General features: G+C 46.1%; 1 protein-coding gene and 2 non-coding genes across 3 annotated transcripts in view; 2 read left to right on the forward strand and 1 right to left on the reverse strand.

The window, feature by feature from the left end:
• The window catches only part of LOC118594654 (mitogen-activated protein kinase 4-like), a 158,449-nt gene that overhangs the window by 23,235 nt on the left and 108,120 nt on the right, over window positions 1-27,094 (reverse strand). The window lies entirely within an intron of this gene.
• Trnak-cuu lies at window positions 25,005-25,077 on the forward strand. Its single transcript has one exon. It is a non-coding gene; the product is annotated as a tRNA-Lys (tRNA).
• Window positions 26,008-26,080, forward strand: Trnak-cuu. Its single transcript has one exon. It is a non-coding gene; the product is annotated as a tRNA-Lys (tRNA).

Consider the following 27,094-nt stretch of genomic DNA (forward strand, 5'->3'; position numbering starts at 1 on the left):
TACTGATGATGGGAATTAACAATGCCCCAAGAGGTACCAGGCAGGCCCCTGATGAGCACAAGAAAGACCTTAACAGATACAGGCAAATGAGGCACCCACCAAAGCAGCCCTGAGCCACAGGGCAGCCAGGGTTCCTGTAGGTCCAGGAGATCCTGGGGATTCTACAGAGCTAGGGTAGCACTTCTCAGCCTTCTTAATGCTGCGGCCCTTTAATACAGTTCCTCATGTTGTGGTGAACCCCAGTCATAAAATTATTTTCGCTGCCACTTCCAGTCACTGTGCTACTGTTATGAATTATAATGCAAATATTTTTAGTGATAGAGGTTTGCCAAAGGGGGTCGTAACCCACAAGTTGAGAACTATTCTTGAGAGCTAGATATTTTGGCTGATTTGGGTCACTGTATTATGATATGTAGTCTGGGATAGAATTGGTCCTAATTGTACATGGTGATGATCCTTTATGCACAGACAGGAAAATATATTTAGGAAACAAAGAACTTGTCTTCTATGTAATTCAGAAACTGGGCCAGAGAGTGAAGCCAGACTGTCTATGTGGACTTCCTGGAATGGTTCATCATTGAAGGCAAAGCACAGACTCATTTGTAGGTAAATATTAAGACCACGGGGCCCTAGAAAATTATGTGATTGGTCTTGTTATTTGCTGTTGCTCCAAGTTTGGCATCCAAATTTTTCTTTGTTCTGATAAAGAGTATCACAGACTGAGGTTAACACAGACAAAAAAATGAGGAAGCCCACAGACCCAGGAGCATAGGTCTGATGCCTCTTCACTAGTTGAGCAAAGACTGAAGAGCAGGCCCAAGACTGGTGGGAAAAGGGACGACTGTGCTAAGTGTTTATAATACTGTTATATACAGATTTGTGGTTTTGCTCCTGGATCCTACTTCCCAAGTCAGGCCACGGCCACTAGAATCCTTCCCACCTAGGGCAACTAACAACAGCTCTGATTTTCCTGCACCTGTCTTGGAGTTGGCCATAAAGACATCCTTGGATCTATCCTTGTCCACAATTGGCCATAAAGGCGTCCCTCATTTTGGAGGGTTTCTGCTCCGTAAACCAGAAACAAGCAGAATGCAAAGAGAGACCAGGAAGAATCCAGGTCCCCTGCTCAGTCTGTGAGCATTTCCTCCTACCTTTTTTAAATATTTTAACTTTTGGTCCTGTCACCTTTCTACAGAATTGCATACATTTCAGTCATGCTTACTCAATGACATCTCCATGGAAACAGAAGAGATAGGGGACCCTGAAGGTAGTTTGCCCAGAGAAAGCCTAGACATGTCACACCTCTTTCACCATGTTACACCCTCTACTGCATCCTCATCTGTACTCTTTAAAATTGAACCTGTGGCTGTGTTTCCCTGAGTTCTGTGAACCACTGTATCAAATGAGCCAAACCCAAGGAGGGGTCATGGGAACCTAGCTGACTGGTCACAAGTTCCAGAAGTTCTACTTGGTACTGCTGACTAAAGTGGGGACACTGGTGGCACGAGCCCTCCCAGTGGGATCTGATGTTATCTCCAGCTAGACAGCATTCAGGTTAAAATGACTTTGAAGACCTTGTACTGGCTAGTTTTATGTCAACCTGACACACGCTAAAAATATTTGAGAGAAAGGGAATCGCAATTGAGAAAATGCCTTCCTAAGATTGGGCTGCAGGCAAGCCAGTAGAGAACTTTCTTAATTAGTGATTGATGTGGGAGGGCCCAGTGCATTGTGAATGGAGCCACCCCTCAGTGGGTGGTCCTGGGTTCTATAAGAAATTTCCCAGGACCATGGAAGCAAGCCAGTAAGCAGCTCCCCTCCATGGCCTCTGCATCAGGTCCTGCCTCCAGGTTCCTGCTGTTTGAGTGCCTGCCCTAACTTCTTTCAATGATGTGCACAGTGATGTGGAAGTGTAAGCTGAATAAAGCCTTTCCTCTCCAACTTGCTTTTGGTCATGGTGTTTCATCCCAGCAATAGAAACCCTAACTAAGACAGACATCTAGCTGGTGGTCCCTGGAGAACAGTTTACTTGCTGGCTCTGTAATCATGTTTTCAAGTCACAAAAGAACACTTTGTTCTTTGGGGAGTAGACAGGAGGAGGAAATGAGTGGAACCTCATTTTCCTCTCTCTCCTCAGGATACCCTTAAGCTAGAAATGACTAAAATCTGCCCATCTCCGGCCTCCATGTCTAACTTGTAGCATTAGAAGCTGCTTCTCGCTCTCCTCACATCCATTGGATGGATGTCATCAGACCCGTGGCCCTTCCCGGCTGACACACCTAAGATAGTGTCATCTCCAGAGCTCCTCAGATGCCACCCCACCCCTTCCCCAAGAGCACTGGATGATGTGACCCTCATGGGGAGCCTGCTCTGGCTTGTCCCACTGCTGCTTCAACCTTGCCCAGTGTCATCTGTCTCCTTGGAAGCATCTAAACACTGTGAGGAACTGAACAAGGGGCTGAGTACCACCCTGCTTGTGTGGTCTGAGCCCCTTCAAATGAGAAAGCTCTGTAGGATTCAGTGGTCCTTCTCTTTGACACACTCAACCTCAGGGTCAGTTCCAAATCCTAATTTCAAAGGTGGATGGGGAGGCTTCTGTGGGACGTTTTTTTCTGTATGCTGTGAATATGTATTGCTCTGATTGGTTAGTAAAGAAGCTGTTCTGGCCTATGGTAAGTCAGGTTATAGCCAAACAGGAAATTCAAGAGAGAGACAATAAGAAAAGAGGCAGAGAGACGCCAGCCGCTGCTGAAGGAGCAGCAAAATGCCAGTAGACTGGTAATGCCACGGCCATGTGGCAACTTATAGATGAATAGAAATGGGTTAAGTTATAAGAGCTAGCTAGCAAGAAGTCTGCCTCAGGCCATACAATTCGTAATTAATATTAAGCCTCTGGGTGATTATTTTATAAGCAGATGAGAGAGCTCTGGTGGGAGAGATTTGTCTGGACCCTGGAGCTGGGCAGGACCGAGAAACTTGCTCCTAGACAGCCTCCTAGGGGGCTGTCTAGGGTTGACAGTTCTCAAGTTTTGCCTTGCTCCAAAAAAGGGTTAGTGAGTGTAATTATTACAATAGTTTCACTTTTTAAAAGTCAGATTTATTGAGACATAATATTCACACAGTATAATTTACCTTTTCAGTGTGTGGTTCTATGAGGCACTCCCCATCCCAATTTTTATGTGTATGGATGTGTTGTCTGCATGTATGTAGGAGTACCACCTCAGGGGCCAGAAAAGAACATAGGATCCCCTGGAACTTCATAAAGAGTTACATAAGGGTGATGGGAATTGAACCTGGGTCTTCTGAAAGGGCACCCAGTGATCTTAATCATTGGGCCATTGTAGCATGAATCTTAAGAGGTCTTATTAATTAAAACAAACCCAGAGCCAGGTATTGGGGTGGACACTGAAAGATCAGAAAGACAGAACAGGCCACAACCACCTCACCTTGCCAATTCCTCAGCTGATCTTGTTTCCTCAAACTAGAAGTCTCTGAGTCTTCATCCAGAATGAATCTCAGCTGAAATGTTGCTCAAAAGCCTAAAGCTTAAACAGCTCTAGTTCCTGGTTTTCACGCCTTATATACCTTTCTGCTTTCTGCCATCACTTCCTGGGATTAAAGGCGTGAGACATCATTCCTGGCTGTTTCCAGTGTGGCTTTGAACTCACAGAGATCCAGATAGATCTCTGCCTCTGGAATGCTAGGATTAAAGGTGTGTGTGCCACCATTTTCTGGCCTCTATATCTAGTGGCTGTTCTATTCTCTGACCCCAGGTAAGTTTATTAGGGTGTACAATATTTTGAGGAACACAATACCACCAGAGGCCATCTCTCTAGCCTGCTTCTCTGAGTTTTGTCAAGGATGCGTCTACCATGCTAGTCTTGGTATTTCATAGTTCAATTATCTCCAATAATTCCATCATGTCTCCTTCTGACCATTTCTAGCCCCAAGCAGACCTGGCAGCCATCCTTTTCTGTTCCCCTGGGGTTTTGTATTCTTCAACATTATTTACTTATCTGTTGAGAAAGTCTCACTATGAAGCCTACTATGAAGGTTGGCCTTGAAAGTCCATTTTTATTTTTTAAACAAATATTTTATGTATATGTGCACAGCTATTTGCCTGCATATATATTTATGTGCACCAAGTGAATGCCTGTTGCCCATGAAAACTAGAGAAGGCATGGGATCCCCAAGAACTGGAGTTCCAGATAGTTGTGTGCCACCATGTGGGTGTTGGGAACCAAATCCATGTCCTCTTAACCACTCCATCATCTTGGCCCTGGCCTCAAACTCTTGATGCTCTGGCTTCTGCCTCCTGAGTGCTGAGATTACAAGTACGTATCATGTACCCAGCCATCTCCTAGATTCACTCCAAATACAATACCGTATAAGCAGAACCAGTTTCTAGCCCTTTTTTTCCTTTCTTTTTTTTCAGAGCTGAGGACTGAACCCAGGGCCTTGCGCTTGCTAGGCAAGCACTCTGCCACTGAGCTAAATCCCCAACACCAAAGTTTCTAGCCTTTTGAACCTGACTACTTAGAACAGGGCATTGGAGACTCGCCCTTGCCATGTGGACAGTAGCTCTCTGTGATTGTGAAAACCACAGGGAGAAGCCACCGTGTGTCCATAGCAGCTCTTCATGCCTGTGTGGCTGGGTTACAGAGGAAGAACAGCTTGGCTTTGTTTTTTAGCCAGAGGCTGGAACTGACAGAACACTAAAGCACAGTCCCCACTGGGGAGGTGGCTTAAGAGCTTTCACTGAGAAGTAGATAAGCAGACCTGTATTGAATAGAATGTTCTGGAAGCAGTCTACCTCACTGTAGACTCTAGGACTGGAAAAAAGTGAGGACACAGAGCTTCCTTCTGAAACACCTGCTCATTTACATGACAAGACTGCTCATAGGCTACAATTATGGACTAGTTTGTGATACAAGCTAAGACAGTTCCTTACTTTTCAATGTTGCTGGATTAGTGACAATAGCTATTTCCTTATGGATGCTAGTCCCCCAAGGTCCTTTTTTTTTTGTAAAGATAAATGGGGGTGTATTGAGAAGCCACTGAGCATGGGAGGATCTGGGAAATCACTGTGTCTTCTGCTAAGCCCTGTACTGAGAACATCTGGGACAAACAGGAGGCCCACTCTAGATGGGAAAAACTGGGGGTGCTCCATTCCTGGTCTAGGGGTTGAGCACTGGGGCCAGGGAATCCTGGCTGAATAAACCCTAGAGAGCTCATTGGTGGAAGCCGGGGGTGGGGAATAGGGGTGGTCCATGACACCATGCTGGTGATTTAAATCCAAAAGAAGAGTCTTTGTTGAATGGGTTGGGGTGACATTCTGAATTTTCTAGAGAAAAAAAAATCCCACAAATATCGAAGCGTGAGACTTGGTTTGTCAGCAGGACTCATAAATCAGTAAGGGGGAGGTCTTCCACTGGCCTTTCTGCCCTGCCTGTGGCTCCACCTGTCTAATGGCTGTCCTCAGGTCTCAAGAGTTGTCTTCTTGGGCATGGTGTGTGCACTGAGAGACTGGCTGAAGCGGGGATAGGCTCATGCATGGCGCACAATTGGGCACCATCTGCAGGCAGGGGTCACTATTAGCAGCTCCCACTCGGGCCGTTCTCCCTGACCCCCCTCCCCCCTCGGGATGCAGCAGGCAGAGCTGAAGAGGCTACAGATGGTCTCATCTGCTGCTCTCCCCTCCTTTGGGGGCCAAGAAGGACTCTGGAGGCACAGTGCGGGAGCAGAGGAGGTAGCGGGATACAGTCTGTCCTTCCGCAGCTGTTCCCACCAGGCTATTTTGCTGTCTTTTTGAATGTATGGAATCCATAGAAGGTTTTGCTTTCAACAGCTTCAAAGTGTTTGGGAAGTAATCTAGCAGCAGCTGCCCCATACAGAGTGTAATTGTGGCCCCGGTCGATCTAGACAGAAGGTATAATTAAAGCTCTGAATGTTCCCTTCCCACAGGGAGCAGGGGGCAGTCGTCCTTGCTGCCCGTGTGGGGACTCAGAATAGCCTAGATCCATATCACGGTAGCAGCAGGGCTGTCACTACACCAGCAAGCTACACCGGGCAGGTGGGTACCAGGTCAGCTTGCCCCTCCATGTCTCCCCTGCTCTGGCCTAACAAACTCTTTAATGACTAGGTGGCCACTAATCCCTTACAGGTGTGAGTAGGAATACCTTCTCTATGAATAAAACCTCAGCCACCCCCCATGGGGTGTGTGTGTGTGTGTGTGTGTGTGTGTGTGTGTGTGTGTGTGTGTGTGTAGTAAGGTAGGAAGGGCTGTTTCTTCTCCTTTTCTGAGTGGATGTTGAATGTGGTCACCTATTCCCAGGCCAGGATGTAAGAGGTTCTAATGGCTACTCTTTCTCCATTAGAAGTTTCCAGAATGTATTCTGGGAACCCAACATAGGTCAGTTCCCAGTGAAGATATATAGAATATCATGTGGTGAAAACAGCGAAATGTTAATATGAAAAGGGTAGGGTGACCAGGAAATAACCATGGTTAACATGGATATGGGACATAGGCTGTGCCCAGCCTCATGTCAGTGTTCTATAATAATTAGTTCAAGAATCCTCCTCCAGCCTGCCTGCCTCCCTCCCCACCCCTCTCTCTGTATATGTGTGTGTGTATGTGTGTGTGTGTGTGTGTGTGTGTGTGTGTGTGTGTGTGTGTGTGTCCATCCGCACGCACGCAGGCACACAGGCCAGCGGTTGATGTCAGGTGTCTTCCTCTGGGTTTATTGTTTTCTGACGCAGGATTTCTCAGTGAACCCCAAACCCACCAACTGTGCTAGGCCTTCCGGCTGTGAGTCCCTGGGGTTCAGCTGCCTGCCCTTACAGCATTGGCTTTACAGTTGCATGCCACTATGCCTGGCTTATTTTACATGAGTGCTGGACATCCAAACTCAGGTCTTCATACTTGTCCAGCAAGCATGTTATCCACCGAGGTGTCTGGGGAGACACCCGGTCTTTGGATGTGACTCTTCTTGGGGATGAAACAGCCTACCCAGATGCTACCTGGTTGGTACCTATACACAGGAACTGCTCTGGAGACATGTGTCATCAAGGAGAGAGGCCCAGGCAACAATTATCCTGCACTTCAGGAGGGTAGCAGGCCAGAGAGAGCCCTGGACACACTTCCTTGGGAGGGTGGGGGCACACATGTGTCACATTTAGGAGAAAGTTTCTGGGTCAAACTCCTAAGAAATTGAGTAGAGAGAAGTGTAAATTTCAGCATCAGGGAGAAATGGACTATGGGAAATATGGATGAGGAATAGAGGTTATGATCCTTGGAGGGCTTGGGTTCACAGGGAGGGCTGAAGAAATCAAAAGTCTGGCACAAAGGCAAGATGAAATGGGCATGTGTAGCCTACAGGACATGGAGGGGTGACAGAAGACCCACACTCAGACACGGCAAGGTTGCCATCTGAGGAGCTGCTGGTCTCTGAGGTACACAGGGGGACTGGAGCTGAGTGTGACATCTGTGATCTGGGAACACGAGCTCACAGCAATCAGTTCCTTCAACTCATGTTATAACTGCTTTCTGTGGATCGACTCACTCTGTCCTGGCAATGCCATCTGAGGTAGGGGCTCTAACAGTCCTCTCATAGGAAGGAAACAGGCACAGAAAAGATTAAGTCCCACAGGCTGCACGTGGCAGAGATAGGACTTAACCCCGGCTTGTCATCTGAAGAGGGGCTCTACTGCCCCTACATAAGAAAGACCGCAATGGCTGTGCATGTGGGCACTGGGCTCTTGGGACAGGCAGAGACTCCAAACACAGAATGGACAGCCTCAAGAAGACCTCTGCCAATACTGTGCTTTCAGTGGATGAACTGAAGCTTGGCTTCTCGGACTCTGGGGGTACATCCAAATCACCTTGAGACCTTGATCCTACCTTTAGGGAGCCCTCTCTTGGGCCAGCAACTCTCTTGATACTTTCTCTTTAAAACAACTTCAAGTGTAACTTTGGGGTGTCAGTTAGTTCTCTCCTTCTACCATGTGGGTTCCAGAGACTGAACTCAGGTAACTGGACTCTCACGGCGAGCACCTGGACTCACTGATCATCTTGCTGCCTCCTCTCCTCACCTCTGCTTCCTTTTTTTTTTCCCCCAGAGCTGAGGATCGAACCCAGGGCCTTGTGCTTGCTAGGCAAGCGCTCTACCACTGAGCTAAATCCCCAACCCCCACCTCTGCTTCCTTGAAATGTATTTTTTTTTAATCTGTAGGCATTTCATACATGCATATACCATATTTTGCTCATTTTACTCCCCATTTCTCACTTCCTTTTACTCTTATTCCCATCTCCCTCCACTTTTTCATGTCTTCCTTTGTTATTATTTTTTAATGCTCTACTGAGTTTAATCAGGGTTACCGGCATGAGCAAGTGTGGAGCGATTTACTGAAGCATGGACAGTTTACCAATGGCCACACTACTGAAGCAAATGTCTCCCCTCTCTCAGAACTAGTAACTGAAACCATGAACCCTGCTCTCATGTATGTGAAGGAATGCTGACAGCCTCTCTCTTGTGCAGGTAACCACAGCTGTGGTGACTTCATGTGTGCCATGGCCATGTCATATGCAGAAGACAGCATGCCACAGTGCTCCACCCCACCCTCTGGCTCTCACATTCTTTCCACCCTCTCTTTTGAAATGTTCCTTTAGCACTGGAGGGAAGTGGAACAGATGTTTCACTTCGACTGAGCACTCTTGTTGATCTCTAATACCCTGGCCTGTCTGTCTAGGAACTGATGACTAGCATTGCTTACAGGCTAGGAGGACTTCCTCAGCCCAGCAGCAGACTATTTTAGAGGTTAAGTCTTTGCTGTGGGTACTCATCAAAAGATCATTTAGAAGAGCAGCATGCTCTCAGAGGCCCTGCTTAAGCAGAAATATATGGCCTCCTTTTCCATAGCCTTCTCCTTCTGACGGTGTGATTACCATTTGTGCTAACATGTACTGAAGCATGCTAGAAAACTTTTTAAAGGAGTAACAGCCAGCACATACACATTCCTGAGTAGGAACCAATCTGAACAGATCTGAGCCAGCATACTGAAGAGATACTTCCACATCAGGTTTGCTGCTGCACTACTCACAAGAGCCAAGGCGCCAGCCTAGATGGGACCAGTCTAGATGCCCATCAAGAGACAAGCTAATAAAGAAAATGTGATCTACCCAGCCATAAAGAAGAATAAAATTAGGGCTGGGGAGATGGCTCAGATGGCAAAGTGCTTGATGCTTGAGAATGAGGACAAAACATGAGGACATATGTTTAAATAAAAACTGGTACCACACAGCTGTATTCCCAGCACCAGGGAGGCTGGAGACAGGTGGATCCCTGGGGCCCTTTGGCTCGACAATCTCAGCCTACGAGTTGACCTCCAGGCCAGTGAGACCCTGTCTTGAAAGCAAAGCAAGAAAACACAAACAACAGAGTAGGTGGAGCTTAAGGAACAAGGACAGAGGTGGTTTTCTGGCTTCCATTTGTTCTCTCTCTCTCTCTCCCCCGCCCACACCCCCCATCAAGTCCTTTTTGGCAAAATGGATGGAATAGAGATCATCATGTAAAATGAAATAAGGGAGTCACAGAAAGGCAACTACCGTTTCTTTCCTATGTGGAATCCAGATTTAAATATACACATTTATATGTATTTAAACACGGAAGCATAGGGAGGCTATGAAGGAGGTCTAAAAGGAGGGAAGAAAAATAAAATATTGTACGTTTTCACTCAAATGTGGGGACCTAGATTAAATGTGTTACAAATACACACATGTATAGCACAAAAGCAGAGCCATTTGAGTTGAGGTAGGAGACCAGAGAGGGGGAGGAGGGAGATGCGGGAGGCAGTGAGAAAATATGACAAGGTGCAATGATATACATGAACAGAAATGTCATGAGGAACTGGCGTGATGGTGCAGTGTTCAGAGCATGTACTGCTCTTGCAGAGGACCCAAGTGTGCACCCATATCAAGCAGCTCACAACTGTCTGGAACTCCAGCTGCAGGAGATCTGACACCCTCATCTGGACCCTAGGCAACTGCACTCACACATGTGCATACCCCTGCCCCATGCACACAATGAAAAGTAATAAAACCCACTATTTTACACGCTAACTCAAATTACAAAGATTATATTAAGTCCCCAGACTCCATTTATCACTGTATTATTACTTTTCTTATTACTAAGGAGGGAAGGGTTTCTCTTGGTTCACAGTTTAGGGGTTACAGTCATGACAAGGAAGGCATGATAGCTAGAGTGGACTGGTCTCAGCTGGTGGGACTGTGCGGTGGTGGTTTCTCATGTGGCAGCCATTAGAAAACAGAGCTGGACTGGAAGTGTAGTGTCCTTTGCTAGCATTCTCTGTCTCTTGAGACAGGATCTCTTACTGAACCTGGAGCTAGGCTAGTGGCCAGCCATCTCCTGAGGCCTTCCTCTCTGCCTTTGTGGAGTGGAGGATGTCCTGAGTGAATGTGTGTTGCTGAGATATGGGCGTCACCATGGCAAGGGACCCTAGCTTCAAGCCCATGGGAAAATGGCAAAGCCTGCCACCATACTTCAGGGTGAGGCTCAGAGGGATCATGGAGTCTTCTGGTCCATGTGAAAGTTAACAGTGTGTGCAGAAAATGTCTGCCATAGCTTTTCCCCAGCCACCCTCTGAAGTCTGCTCCCCTCCAGAGACTGCTCCTACTGTGGTTAGCTAAACCTGTATCCTTGGTCTACCTGTATAGCATAAACCCTGTCCCCTTGTTTATCTGTATGTACTAACCACACCTCCTTGTTCAGGGTGTACAATGACCCCACTTCCCCATTCCACTCTATATAGTAAACATGTTGAATTTCCAGGGTGTAGCAGTCTCTACCAGAGAGCCCAGTCCACCTGACCTCAGCTGTTTCCCTGTGTCCATATGTCATTTCTTCATTGTCCCAGTCAGATCCAGGGCACTGGAGCCTTACTAAAACTTGGAAGCCCCCCCCCCCCCAAAAAAAAAGCTCTGGGGCTACAAGCACACACATGCCTACACCAGGCTTCTTTCCAAGGTGCTACGACCTGAAATCAGGTTCTCTTGCTTGTAGCTCTCAAACCTGCTACAGGTTGGAAGCACACAGAGAGTTAAAAGTAAAAAATAATCTTGCTTTTCAGGGCACCTGCCACATCAGTGACGTGGGACTCTCCAGGGCGTTGTTTACTAGTCCCCAGTGGATTCCAATGTGCAGTCATATTTGAGAATCAGGATTTTTCTCACCTGCTCTTAGCCATCTAGCCATCTCTCTACCCACCCACTCCCAGTTCTTTTGGAGACAAGGTCTTGTGGCTTGTTTTAACCTCCCAAGTGCTGGGATTACACACATGTGTTGGCCCACCTGCTGGCATTACACATGTATGCCAGTACACCTGAGTGATAGACTAGGCTACATGCATACCATAGAGTTCACCATCTCAACCATTTTTTGGTATGCAGTTTAGCAGTATTAAAATGTTCACGAAGTTGCCAAACCACTATTATTCATCTCCAGGGTCCTTCCCAACTGAAACTCTGTCCCCATTAAATAACAATTCCCCATTCACTTTCCCTCTACCCCGTGTGACCACTTTTCCTATCTGTGAGCTGGACACCTCTAGGGTCTTCCTATTAAGTGGAACCACACAGGATTTGTCCCTTTGTGACTGGCTTGATTCATTTAGCATAATGTACTTCCCCTTGCTCTCAAATGGCATGCCAATGGGAGCATGGCATTGGACTGCTTTCTAGAAAGCACTTTACTGATGGGGTTGTCTTCTAATTCAACTAGAGTTTACTGACACAGATAACAGCTTTGGGCCTTTTCTTCATAAGGTCCAAATCAAGAACTCTGAATTCTATAGTTCTTCAAAGACAGGACAAAATGTTTTGCTTGTTCAAAGATACATTAGAATAAGCAGCCCCAATGTTGCCAATGGTCATTGCCTGTGGGGCCAATGGCTGTGATGCTGAGGGACACAGGCAGAGGTGGGGTGGAGTGAAAGTTGGTTTGGCTTTTCTAGCCTCAGTTTCCCCACTTGCTTGAGCTGCTTGAGCCTCCCAGGTTTTCTCTGTTAGCATTCTGTGACTCTACATTAGTCAACAGCTCCTCTGCCCTTCCTTCCTTTTTCGAGGCAAGGCCTTGCAATGTAGCTCAGGCTGGCCTGCAACTCAACATTGGGCTTACATACTCTCTCCAGTTGAGTTTGCTTCAACAGCAATCTCTTGAGAGGAGCCCTGCTAGACCATGGTGATGAATTTTTAATGAGCCAGTCTTCCAGAACATTTCTCTTTTTAGGAAGATTCAGTAACTGTCAGACCACAAATAGACATTTGTCTCACTGACTTTCAAGGGGAAATCTGGCAAGCAGGGACTCTCAAACTTGGTACAGGTTAAAAGTACCTGGAGAATAAAAAAAAACCCTGATGCTCAGGCCACCTGCCACATCAATGACATCAGACTCTCTGGGGTGAGATCTAGGCATCAATAATTGTTAAGAGTCCCTTGTGGACTCCAATGTGCAATCATATTTGAGAAGCAGGGTCTCTCTTAGAGGTTTCAAGTTCACTGGCTTTGGAAAGGTAAGCAGCAATTTCATAGTCCCTAATTAGCGCAGTTTTCTATTTCTAGCTCTGCTCAGGATGAAACAAGTCCCTGAACAGCTACAGAGCTTTTTCCATACAGCTGATCCTGGGGAGATAACAGTCTAGAAAATAATTCATCAAATGGCAGCAAGGATTGATTGAGAACTTTGGGTGTGCCAGGCATGGTGCCCAGTGTTGCTTTCTTATTGGTGCATTTAATTATCAAAATGACCCAAGAGAGTCTAGGGAGCTGAATGATATGGGCAAGGTCAAATTCAGCAGAGTGGAGACATGACGTCAGCAGGGGACAAAACCGTCTCTGTAAGAGGAGTCCATTCTTGTAGGAAAGACAGCTGAGCAGTTGCATGTATAACGTGTTCATGGAGAGGAATATGTGGAAAGGAAAGACAAAACAAAACAGTGTAAGGAGATGGGGTGAGTGGTCTAGGATGGCCGCTTTCACAAGAGTGCTTCTGAGCAGCGATCAGTTTATCATGAAATCATGGGGCCACTTGGGAACACATCAGATAACCCAACCTCTGCTATCTTCTCCAAACCCAAAGGAGGTGGCAAGCTTGCGTTTCCCCTACCACCAGGGCCTGTCTTCCTCTTGGCTCCCTCATTTACATTCAGTTATTAAGCTCTGGGAACATCTTGGGGGGGTCAGGTAAGTCACACTGAATGAGCACTTGCTCTGCACACAGGATTGGACTGCAGCAGCTGACAGCTCATTTCCTCAGGATCTTTAGCATTTGGGAGGCTGAGGCAGGAGCATGATGGGTTTGAGGCTAGTTAGGGTACATTAAGTACAATTGATGTATCATCCTATCTATCGATCATATCACCTATCATCATATCTATCATATCTATCATCTATCTCTATCATCATATCTATATGTATCTTATCAAACTATCAATCATTATATCTATCATTTTTCCCACTTTTGTCTGTGGAAATTACTGTAGATCCCCTTATCTGATGCAGCTGGTAAGCCTTGGTGTTGCACAGCAGCCTGATCTTCTTCGGTCATCAGTTCTACAGTAGAGGAAGCAGGCAGAGACCCCGCAGGTGGACACTAGCTGTCATAACTCTGCTTCTCCAGTACACTCTATGCAGGGTCGTGGCTCACTTTAACTTTGCTGAGTGACTGGAATACAAATGTTAAGCTAAAGGAATGATTGCTATTCCCAAGACTGCCTGTTTGAAATTCTTGCTTAATGATATGCCCAAACCAAAAGAAATGCCAGGAATCGATTACCAGTTAAAAAGGGAGCTATTCAGAAGTCAAAACCCACAGGACCCAGGCAGTGTCTCTGTGCAAGTGCAGACCTTGAAGTCTAGGCACTGTGGAGTGTTGGTGGAGCGTCCCATCTCACTGGACTGGGGTACTATGGTGTGTTAGGTGAGTCTTCTAGGCTGCTGACCCTGTCTCCTGCCAACCCTGCTGTCAGACTCTGAACTTTGGCAAATACCACCCACCCCCAACTCAGAAAGACAGACTATTAATCCTAAAGCACGTTTGAGCAGTCAGAATAATCAGGGTGACATGCTGCTGGGTGATGACCGCGTGCTGGCCTCCTCTCTCAGCTCTCCCTGTTCTCCCTGTCTGTTCATCACTGCTGCCCTTGCTCTGCAGAGGAGGCAGCTGAGGCCATGTGTCAAGGTCACAGTTGCAACACCGAAAGTCCCTCATTGAAACCAGCGCTGAGGGTTAGGGCAGAAACAGAAGGATTCCCAGAGCTTGCTGGCCTGCCAGTGTAGACAGTCAGTGAGCTCCAGATTCACTAAGAGTCCCTGTCTCAAAAAAATAAGGTGGAGTGAGATAGAGAGAGAAGGTCAACACTGAATGTCATCGTCTTCTCCTCCTCCCTCCCTCCCTCCCCCCCCCTCTCTCACACATAACACACACACATACACACATTATCACCACCACCACCACCACCACCACCACCACCACCACCACCACCACCACCACCACCAAACAAGCTTCCCCTAACCCAGCCTTGTTTTGGGATATTTGTTTACACTGTGTGAAGATGTGTCACTACAATTGGTTTAATAAAAAGCTGAATGGCCAGTAGCTAAGCAGGAGAGGTTAGGTGGGACTTCTGGGCAGAGAGAGGAACTCAGGGGGATGAATCTAGGCACACAAAAGACACCAACATACAGAATGGAGGAGAGGTAAAAAGCCATAAGAGCTAGTTGGGAACAAGCTGAAGCCGAAATCATAATTCACAATAATAAGTCTACCTGTTATTATTTGGGGGATGGCTGGCCAAAGAAAGTCCGACAAGACCGACCACACAGTCTCCTCATCTGCTCTTCTATGGCTGCTCCCTACCTTATCTACCATACCTCAGTTCTGCCCTTCCCCACATAGTAATTCACCACAGCTCAGCTCTGAACTCAGAACAGTGAATTTCCCCAGACCTTCTCCTTCTTGGAAGACTCTGGGATTTGAGGGTATCCCTCACTGAGGTAACTGATAGAGTCAGTGCACCAGGTGCGGGGAGACATATCTTTGTCTTGTTTCTGTCACTTAGGATCAGGTGGAACTTAGGTCTGGAGGGTAGGACAAATCTTAGCGCCCCCTGGGAGCTTAATTATACAGAGACGGTTAGGGGGGTGTGGGGCAGGGCCTGCCATGAGCCCCAGAGGGCTGCCTGAGGTGGTTAGAGCTCCGGGAAGCAGGCCAGCAAGGTGGGGAAAATTATGTGAACCTGAGAATAGAATGGAACTATCCCCCAGAATCTGGGTGAAGTCTCCCCAGCAGAGAATAAAAAGTTCAACACAATTAACGATGTTTGTGTTTAAGGCCTTTCTCTCTTTTCAGCCACAAACCTGCAATTTCTACTTCTCACCAGAGAGCACATTACAGTATGAGGACAAACCCTTGTGCAATCCCAGTGACTTCTGATCTAAATAGAGCATAACCGTGCCCACAGCACTTCAGGGACCATCTTGTAGTTCCAATCATTGTAAAGGGGAAGAGGGAAAAAGGAAGTGAGGGTCCCTTAGTAACCATTAGGCAACCAAGTCCCCAAAACTCACAAAATCTTGTACTTGGTCACCACTCGGACACTTAGACTTGACTCTGAGAAGCCTGCACACAAGCACCCAGGTGTGTTTCTTTTCCTGAGCACCTCTCTATTAACCCCTGTGCTTAAGATCTATATTAAAAGTGCCTTTTTAATAAATCCCAACTCTGCTTCATACTGGCTCATCTTGAAATTCTTTTCTTCAACCAAGCCAAGGGTCGGGCTTCACCTGAGTAGAGGTCTCTCTCTATAAGAGCGAAGGAATTCCTCAGGCTGCTTATGGCACTTCTGAGCTGTGTCTCCTGCTGTACCGATGAGGACTGTCCCTGTGTCAATGGGCTTGCACAGGAAGGGTGAGGGACATGGGAGGAAGAGTCTCGGTTGCAGGGAGGACCCTGAACAGGACCTATGGTCTGTCAATAGGGAGCAGTTGCTTGCTAAGCATAGTAGAGGGAGCCTGCTCCCCCTGAACTTGGCTGTCTTGGTATAGGAATCTCATCTATAGGTTACTGCTCCTTGTTAACGAAGCATTTCTTTATATGGATTCACATCCTAAAGATTCCTTATTGTCACTGAAAATAAAGTAAGTTTCAGAGGCTCCAGTTCAAGTTTGCTTAGATCTGTTGCTTTGGCCTGAAGGTAGGTGACCATCATGGTGGTGGGAGCTTGTGGCAGAGGCTGCTCATTTAATGATAGTCAGGAAACAGAAAGATCAGGAAGAGGTCAGGGACCTTGTGGGCTTGCCTTTAGTGGCCTTCTTAGGCGCCAGCACCCAGCGCCACAAGTCAGGACCCAAGCTACCACATGTGAACTTATGGAGGGCATTTAATATTCAAACCATAACAGACACTCACAGGCACCAGGGAATGTAAGGGCATTCAACCAAACACTGTTGGGGCTGGTGGGCAACAATCAACTTATTTATAAAGTTTTCAGGACAGACTATGGGAAATGCTGGTTATGGTCTTATGAATGCCTCCATTCTTATAGGAACCACACTGACTGTCTCCCATTATATGACTAATAGTATAACACCCAATGAGCCCACCTCTAAGCAAACTGTCTCCCTGACTTATCCCTAGAACTCTTGCTCACAGGGACCCAAGTACTCTCTTGGTATGCTTGGGATGAGGGCACAGAAAAGGCTGGGGGCTGACATTACAAATATTAGCTATTTGCATACACCAGAGGTTCTAGTAGGAAAGCAGGGACAACAGGGTTGTTAAGGGAGGCTGGTTGAGGTGTGGGAAGGCAGGAGACTGATGGAGCCACTTGGAGCCCTCCATCCCCAGATGGGGAAGAAGTGAAGGCATGCTGAGATGGAGAGACTGGTCACAGAAAGGTCCAGTACTAACTCTAGGCCCTCTTCAATGTGACTTCTGTCAGGGCCCAAGCTCAACTTTTGGCTTGGTAACCTTGTCCAAGCTTGGCCATGAGAAGAGTCTTTTTACTTTGTGTTTAACAGTATGTGTTAGAATTTTTATTGACCAGAAAGCACAGGCTTTTGGCAGGGCCACTGTCTTCCTGGGCAAGCTTTGGGACTGGGCATGCTGACTATAAGATGCCCAGAAGCTGGGAGGCTGCCCAGGGCCACCTATTTGGGGAATTACCATTGAACTTCGCAGTGCACTGCTAACTGTGACTTTTTGTTTCCAGTGATAAAGACTGTGGTGTGCTGAGGCAGGGGTATGTCTTCAGAGAGCTTACACTCCCACTCTGGGCAGAGAGCACATTACTTTAATCTCGAAGATAGTATCAATCCAGGGAACTGTCAACACTGATGAGGGAGGGCAGATGGGGCAGTCACTGAGAGAGAGAAAGGGCCAGGTGGATCCGGGTTTGGGAATCTTTTAAAAATACCAAATTATGAGTATAAAATTAGGTATGAAAATGAATGTTTATTTTGAATCAAAAAAGTAATGGCAACAAATTACAAAAAAGTTGGCAGGTACTGCAAACATCACAGAATTCATGAAAGTCACATTTCCACTAATTAGCAGCTTGGCAAGCTGCAGGTAGCAAATGTGTGCTGCATAATTTTTAATTATCTTTTCTATGGGAATTTTGTAATATAATTTCTCACAGAAAGAATTTAAAGTAGTTCCTGGAAGATAATTGAAAAGCAAATATGGTCTCTTCCTCCAGCATGAGTGATACTTCAGTATGGTTGCTATTTGAAACATTTCTCATGTTCAAAACTAGCTATTGGTAGGATCTTATACATTTACTATTATTATTATCTGGTTATTATCAAATATGGGGTAAACATAAAGTATCCTTTGGCCTATGAATTGTAAGATTCGGGAGCAGTTTTGGGACTGCTGAAACACACTTGTCAGGCGGTTGGGTATGTTCTACTCATAGTCTTAGGCTATGAGTCACCAGTTGGCCTTTTCTCTTTGTTTAATGACCTCAGGGAGTTGATTCAGTGTGTCATAGAGTGTTTGTGGAGTAACTTAATTGGTAAAGTGTTGACAGTCACTGTAGAGAGAGAGGTAACAGAAATCCATGTAAACACATCCCACTAACCCAACTAAAGTGATCCCAGTAAATGCCTGGCTACGGGAGCTCCTCCAGTACGGAAGGTAACTGCAGGTAAGTGGCCATACAGTTAGCTTTCATGAACTCCACAGTGAGGAAAAAGGCAAGAAGAGAGAATTGGCTAACGAGGATAGGGAATCTTTTGTGAGAATTTCTAAGCTAGGAAGGAATGCAGAGATGTATTCTAGAACGTTCTTTGAAGTCAGCTACAGCAGAGCCCAAGGCCTTACATGTGGAGACAAATTATCTAGAGATCTGGTCACCTTGGATGGTTTTCTCAGAAGAGAGGCTGTGAGGGTTAAGGTTGACTCCAGAGACCATATCATGATTTTGAAAGGGAATTCCTCTGTCCTCACACCAGGAGGCTGGAGAGATTTGAGACTAGAACATTCTCCCTTGTTGCCCCCCTTCCTTGTTGGTCCCCTAAGATTCCTTTAGCTAAGGAATCTAAACATATCAAGGGCCTAGACCTTGATATCACTTTCAGAGGAACAATGAGAAAATCACACAAGAACAGGCAGAGATTTCACTCTTCACATGGGCAATGCATCTGCAAGGATTTGGCTCCAGGAAGGAAGCCAGAGACAGGGAGCCAAAGGCATGTAGCTGTGATGGTCATTTGGGGGAGGGGGCGGAGCTAAGAAGGTGGGGTTACAGGAGAGGAGGAGTGGTGTTCATGAGTCTCTGCTCAGATCTTGACTCCTGTCTCTGATGATTCTACAGGCGAATGGCCATCTCTGCTTCATAGTTGACCATACAGCTCCATCAATGAGTAAAGCAGCCCCAACCGTAATATATGCACCAGTTGACAAGGGTTGTAGCTTATTCATTTTCACAGCCGGGCCATACTCCAGTGTAGCAGCACAGAGACTTTGTAAAGGGACTACGGATTTTTGTCATTATTTACATGCAGCTGCTGGCTGTATCGTAAAGAATATGGCTGGCCTTTATTTCCAGTTCTTGGGAGAAAGCCTCTACCCTTGGACAGTCCTGAGTGGAGACTATCTGTTTGTTGTTCCTGGCAGGCTCCTGGGTGGTCTCAGAACAGGGTGGAGATGGATAGTGTTTAGGTGGGTATGACTAGACCTCCCTTCCTGAAACCAAACCAACAGAAATCCTCTGGACATGGAAGCTCACCTGAGCCACACATGTCAGCGTGGCCAGAGGTGATGCCTCTGAAGAACAGAGGCACTTTGTACCTGTAACCATTCCTTTCATCTGGTCCTGGTTTGTGTCATTTGGTTGACTACATATAGGACTTTTCTAAGTTCTATGAACCAGACTAGAAAACCGTTAAATCTGAGGGGAAGATGGGAATTGCAGCCATTGGGTGGAGACCTACCCTACCCTGTGAAATCTGGCCTGTCTCTGGGTCAGGATCATATAGCCAAATTGGCAAATACTATTTGCTTGCTATTTTATACTTAAATGGTATAGTACCCAAACTACGTTGTGCTTTTAGTCAGCATGCAGAAATAAAGTTGATTTTCATATATTGCTATTATATTTAGTAACCCTGACAAAGTCTTTACTATTTTTTTTTTTTCAAAAAGGAGTTTTTATTATTATATTGAAGCACTATGTTCTGCCTGCTGAGAGAGGGAAAATCAGTTTTCTCCAGTGGAGAGACACTGGGTATATCAACCACTCCAGGTCAGACTTCATGGTCAGGAATAGTTGACCAAAATACAATGGACTTCACAGTTATTTTTATGTGCTTTTATTTGGTTTTGGTCTGGTGGTTTTTTGTTTGTTTTGCTTTGCTTTGGGGGTGTGGTTTTATTCTGTTTTCTTGGTTTTGAGTTGCTCTTTTTTCTTTTTGGTAAAAGGTTTCTCTGTGTAACAGTCCTGGCTGTCCCGGATCTCACTTTATAGACCAGACTGGCCTAGAACTCACTGAGATCCAAGTGCTGGGATTAAAGGTGTGTGCCACCATTGCCTGGCTGGTTTTGTTGTTAAACAAAACCCAATATGTTTTTGAGAAAGAACTTAAAGTTGGGTTGATGGGGTGATGTCTTTCTGTACTCTGCGAATATGTGTTGCTCTGATTGGTTGATAAATAAAGCTGTTTGGCCTATGGCAAGGCAGCTTAGAGGCAGGTGGAAAATTCAAAGAGACAGGAATCTAGGGGTGGGGGGAGAGATGCCATTCAGCTGCCCAAGGAGCAACATGTAATGGGATGCAGGTAAAGCTACAGAACATGTGGCAATGTGTAGATTAATAGTTATGGGCTAATTTAAGATATAAAAGCTAGCTAGCAAAAGGCTTGAGCCATGGCCATGCAGTTATAATTAATATAAGCCTCTGTGTGTTTACTTGGGAGATGTGAGTGGGAGATATTTGTCCCAACCAGAGGCAGGCCAGGACACAGAAAAGCTCTGACTACATTGGGTGGGTAGGGAGAGGATATGATCAAAATATATTTAAATTTAAAAATTGTTTAAAATAAAAATATAATGAAAAATTACTGATAATGGTGCTGACTTGTACAAGCAAGGGTATTTGACCAAGTGGTCTGCATTTGCTTTGTTTGGTTACTTTTGTACAGATGAATGCATGAATCGTGTTTCTCAACACCGGTGTCATTAACTATCCATTGGAAATATATTAGGTAACTAACTAAAACCCACAAAGTCTTTACTTTTCAATCTGTAGGCTGAAGTTTTATTTAGGCAATGAGACCATCTGTGGAAGCCCACAATTTCACCTCATTTTGCTTGCTAGGACCACTGATGCAGTCCTGAATTTGGATTCTAGGCACAGACTTCCTCATCCTATGTCATGCACCAGCTACCCTGGCAGTTCAAGTATTCACAGGGTATTTTACAAATGGGCAAAGTGAAGCTTCGAAAAGATAAAGTGGTGGCAATGAATAAATCAGGTCCTGTTTTGTACAGTACATTCACACCTGCACTTCACAAGCTTTAGCCCCCTTAGTCACCGGACACTCAGAAGCTGGACCTACCGCAGGGCTTCAAAGCCACTGGATGTCACGTGGGAAAATCTGCATGTCTAACAGCAGCCTGAAGCTTCACTACAAAACCAAGCTTCCAGGCCATCCTGCTCTCCGGCTTCTTTCAAGCCTCACTTTCTTTTCTGTTCAGGGGCATGGGAGCCATGCCTATCCTCCATGCACCTGCAAGCAGTCCAATGCAGCAGCATGCTCCCGAGTCCTTAGGCTCACAGCCCTCATGAGTGCTCGCTATCACCGCCTGTCCCTGCATATAATCACCCTCATTAAACACATTCTACTCACTATCCATGTAGACAAGCTCTGCTCAGCAAGTGCTGTGTCTGCACCTGATGCCCAGGCTGTGCCAAGATGGCACACCAGCTGAATTCTTGCCCATGGGTCAGGAAGTTCCCTGGGCTCTGTTTGGAACTAGGGTTACCCTGAGATGTCCTTGAAAACCCTCAGGCTCTGCTTCAGTTTCCAGCCCCATCTTTCCAAGCTAAGCCTTGTGACCTTAGCTGGGATTCAAGGTCAGGGCAGGTTGGTGGCATGCTGTCCTCGGCTCAGTAGATGCATGGGGCAGATGGAGGCCTCTTCCAGCCCTTAGGGTTGAGGCTGGGATGGCCTCTTTCCCAGGTGCAATCTGAATAAATCCATCCCAAACCATAAAATGAGCACTCATAAATGTCTGCTATGACTCATCTGATGGCGAGTGTGTGTTGTGTGGGTGCACATGTGTGCCAGCTCAACAGGGTGTCCTTAATTACACTCCACCTTTTCTCTTTTGAAACGAGCTCTGTCCCCAGACTGATTCAGCCAGGCTAGCTGGTCAGAGGCCCCAGCATTTCTGTCTCTGCCTCTTCGGTGCTGAGACTATAAGAGTGTGCCACCACGCTTGGCTTTTTGTGTGGGTGCCAGACATCTAAACTCAGGACTTATGCTTGTGCATCTGGCACTCCATCCACTAAACCATTTCCTCAACTCCCTGCTTAAAAAAACCCCACCAAATCGAAATTCTTTGCAAATCCTGGTGAATGCCCCTGTTTTGCTGGAGGCCGGCCTCTTGTTTGGATATTCACTGCACAGAGACATTTCTGGTGTGGTGGTTTTTGTTTGTTTGTTTGTTTGTTTGTTTTTACCGCAGAACTTGGTTCTCATCTCATTAGTGCCTCGGTATTCCCCTGCCAGACAGAAAGCTCCTCAGAGGATGCGAATCTGTGCTGAGAACACCTGCTTTGAATCTGGGTTCAAATCCTGTGCCATTCTAGTGACTCACAGCCTGGGTCCCTCATCAGCACAGTAGGGGTAGTTCTTGTGTCATCTGCTGCTATCAGGACTAGTGGGAAACACACAGAAGCCCCCAGCCACTCTGCCCTTTCCCTTAGCAGGCTCTGTTTTGATAGGTTATGGTGATATTTTATTTGTACTGAAGTGTGATTTTGTTTGTATGTTAATAAATAAAGTTGCCTGGGGGTCAGAGCTAATAGCAAGCCATAGCAGAAGCTGGGCAGTGGTGGCACATGCCTTTAATCCCAGCACTTGGAAGGCAGAGCTAGGCTAGGCGGATCTCTGTGTATTCAAGGATACAGCCAGCATGGAGACACACTCCTTTGATCTCAATACCAACCATAGAAGACCTGGAGGTCTGTATAGACGGGCAGTGATGAGGAGGTCATGTGGTTGGGTTTACAACCAATGAGAAGGCAGAACAGAAAGTCTATAAAAAAGACAGACACAGGAATTATCTCTCTTTCGGAGGGGAAGGACAACAGTGGCAATGAAGGGTAAGAAAGGTTTTTTAATATAAGCTCTTAGCTATTGCTCTGACCTCTTGGGCTCTCAACTCTGCATTTGGCTCTGTGTTTCTATTTTAATAAGACGGTTACATCTACAATAGGTTCCTTTCTTTTGCTCGTTATGTTGCATTCAAGCTCCTTGGCTTCCCCTCTCCCATTCCCACGTAGTCTTCTCTTCTCTCCCCAGGCACCCTTTCTCCATAGAGGTCACCACCTTTGCTCTTTGTACATTGCAATTGCGCCTGCCTGGAAGGCAGCCTCCTCTCTCTCTCCTCACCTACATCCTTAGATTCCACAAAGGTCACTTCAAGGGCCCGGTCCTCAGGGTGCTTAGCGCATATGGGAAATGGGATATCCCACAGTGTATGTGAGGAGGATGTTGACACCCACTCCCATGAGCTATCTGCCCACTTTTTCTCCTAGGGCTGTGGTCTGAACTGTCTTGTTGGAGTTCATCCGCCCTGGATGGGAAGGAACAACAGGAACAATGGAGAGCATGGTCGCTTACCTTCAGGTCTAAGCCCACTATGAAGTGTTTAATGTAGGGCTATGTTGGATGGAGAAGACAGTGTAAAGGAGTTGGCTCTGTTAGGAGAATGCCATCTAGAGGCACACCAGAGGGCTCAAAGTGGGACACTGAGGGCCCAGAACCTCATCTCAGAGGGAGGGTTGTGAAGTGAGAGAGAGGAACATGTTTGGCTCATGAGAGATGGGTCACCAAGGATACCAGGACCCTGGGTGGCCTGAGGATGCTGGGTGCCTGGGGTGGAGGGTGAAGGGATGGAAGCTTAGCGCCTGCCTGGTGAGGGGTTCCTCAGAGAACCTGAATCCTGAACACTAAACACACTGTTTAGAAGTGGGAAGCCTTGTTGCTACCATAACCCCCGTAGCCCCACACAGACCCAGCATGCCAAGTACTATGCTTGGAAATGTCTTCAGGGAAGAGCTTTGTACTTTCAAACAGAAATCAAGCTCAGATCACCACTCTTGAGTTCTCTAAGGCTGGGAAAGTCTCAGTCATTTGAGGTCTCAATTTTCTCATCTATCAAACAACATGGGCCCTTCCTGTACTACAGAATTGTCGTTGGAACCAAATGGAAACAAAGGGCAAGGTACGTTTGCACATACTTGGAGCAACGGCCGAAGCCTGTTGTACATCACTGTAGTTAGAGTTTTCCTGCCTGGCCCAGTTAGGACAAATCTCTCTTACCCTCCAGTCCCACAGTCGCTCAGACCCAACCAAGAAAGCACACAGAAACTTACATTGTTTAGAAACTGTATGGCCGTGGCAGGCTTCTTGTTATCTGCTTCTTCTATCTTAAATTAACCCATTTCTGTTAGTCTATACTTTGCCACATGGCTTGTGGCTTACCAGTGTCTTTACATGTTGCTGTTCATGGCAGTGGCTGGCGGTGTCTCTCCCCAGTCTTCTACTTCCCAGAATTCTCTTCTCTCTTGTCCCGCCTATACTTCCTGCCTGGCCACTGGCCACTCAGAACTTTATTTACACAGAGTGATATCCACAGCACTTCCCCTTTTCTTTTTTTTTAAGGAAGGTTTTAACTTTTACATAGTACAATTACATATAACAAAACAATTATCAAGCAAGAATTATAGTTACAATATTAAAGAAGATATCCTGTCTATCTTATATTTGTGAGTCTAAAGTTTTATATCTAACTTATCTTGTATCATAACTGAGGAAATTATAACTATCTAGTCTTCAACCACATCAAAGACCTCAGAAGGATATAATATTACCTGAGAAATGGGAGAAGGACGCAAGCAACTTTCGGGAGTCTTGCAAGAGTAGACAGAGACAGCTAGCAGCCTGGACAGTCACCTAACGTTTCTCAGTATCGTTGGTGCATACAAATTGGCTACAGGCCTAGAGTATCTGACAGACCATTTTCAGAAGCAGGAATTCTGAAAGACCATCTTACCCTGTCTTGGCAAAGTATGGTGGTCGCTTTCATTGTGTCCCGCTTGTCCAGAAAGGACAGCATTTGTACTGTCAGCAGTTGAGGCAAGGGCAGTTCTTTGCCCAGTAGGCCATTTTGTGCCAAGAAGACAAACTTGGAAATGAGCCCGGCTAGCTCAGTCGGTAGAGCATGAGACTCTTAATCTCAGGGTCGTGGGTTCGTGCCCCACGTTGGGCGCCATTTGTAGTTAGAGTTTTCCTGCCTGGCCCAGTTAGGACAAATCTCTCTTACCCTCCAGTCCCACAGTCACTCAGACCCAACCAAGAAAGCACACAGAAACTTACATTGTTTAGAAACTGTATGGCCGTGGCAGGCTTCTTGTTATCTGCTTCTTCTATCTTAAATTAACCCATTTCTGTTAGTCTATACTTTGCCACATGGCTTGTGGCTTACCAGTGTCTTTACATGTTGCTTTTCATGGCAGTGGCTGGCGGTGTCTCTCCCCAGTCTTCTACTTCCCAGAATTCTCTTCTCTCTTGTCCCGCCTATACTTCCTGCCTGGCCACTGGCCACTCAGAACTTTATTTACACAGAGTGATATCCACAGCACTTCCCCTTTTCTTTTTTTTTAAGGAAGGTTTTAACTTTTACATAGTACAATTACATATAACAAAACAATTATCAAGCAAGAATTATAGTTACAATATTAAAGAAGATATCCTGTCTATCTTATATTTGTGAGTCTAAAGTTTTATATCTAACTTATCTTGTATCATAACTGAGGAAATTATAACTATCTAGTCTTCAACCACATCAAAGACCTCAGAAGGATATAATATTACCTGAGAAATGGGAGAAGGACGCAAGCAACTTTCGGGAGTCTTGCAAGAGTAGACAGAGACAGCTAGCAGCCTGGACAGTCACCTAACGTTTCTCAGTATCGTTGGTGCATACAAATTGGCTACAGGCCTAGAGTATCTGACAGACCATTTTCAGAAGCAGGAATTCTGAAAGACCATCTTACCCTGTCTTGGCAAAGTATGGTGGTCGCTTTCATTGTGTCCCGCTTGTCCAGAAAGGACAGCATTTGTACTGTCAGCAGTTGAGGCAAGGGCAGTTCTTTGCCCAGTAGGCCATTTTGTGCCAAGAAGACAAACTTGGAAATGAGCCCGGCTAGCTCAGTCGGTAGAGCATGAGACTCTTAATCTCAGGGTCGTGGGTTCGTGCCCCACGTTGGGCGCCATTTGTAGTTAGAGTTTTCCTGCCTGGCCCAGTTAGGACAAATCTCTCTTACCCTCCAGTCCCACAGTCACTCAGACCCAACCAAGAAAGCACACAGAAACTTACATTGTTTAGAAACTGTATGGCCGTGGCAGGCTTCTTGTTATCTGCTTCTTCTATCTTAAATTAACCCATTTCTGTTAGTCTATACTTTGCCACATGGCTTGTGGCTTACCAGTGTCTTTACATGTTGCTTTTCATGGCAGTGGCTGGCGGTGTCTCTCCCCAGTCTTCTACTTCCCAGAATTCTCTTCTCTCTTGTCCCGCCTATACTTCCTGCCTGGCCACTGGCCACTCAGAACTTTATTTACACAGAGTGATATCCACAGCACATCACAGCACAGACTCAACTGGCTTCTTTAAATACACTGAACATAATTTACTACCTTCTGGAGGGGCAAGATTTGGAGCATTGGCTACAATCCAGATCTTAGCGCAGCTCTCGGAATCACTGAAGAGCTTGAGAGCCAAGCCTATATTCTCTGCCTCCCTGAGAGCTGGGCCTGGTGACTGTCTGTTTCTCTATTCTTTGTCTCCTTACTTACCAGACAATCTGTTTCCATTTTTCTCTACTCAGAGTGTATCTGCTGGTCCCCAATGCTAGATTTGACATGTGGATGATAAAGATGTGTGTATGTGTGTGTGAGTGAGAATGTGGTGTGTTTAAGTAGGGCACACTGGCTCTGCACCATATCCCTTTGTGTGTAGACTGTGCTACGTTCTGCTTAGGATATTTAAAAAAAAGAAACATGTGTGTGTGTGTGTGTGTGTGTGTGTGTGTGTGTGTGTGTGTGAGAGAGAGAGAGAGAGAGAGAGGGAGAGAGAAGAGAGACAACATGATTTTTTTCTTGCATTTTATGTAACATTTTACAGGCGTATGCAAGTCAGAGGACAACTCTGGGAAGTCAGTTCGTTCTTTCTGCTCTGTGGGACCCTAACAGACTCATAGACACTTGGTCAAAGCTGGAGCCGG

Source organism: Onychomys torridus, chromosome 13 (genome assembly GCF_903995425.1).
Source record: "Onychomys torridus chromosome 13, mOncTor1.1, whole genome shotgun sequence".
Classification (NCBI taxonomy): Eukaryota; Metazoa; Chordata; class Mammalia; order Rodentia; family Cricetidae; genus Onychomys; species Onychomys torridus.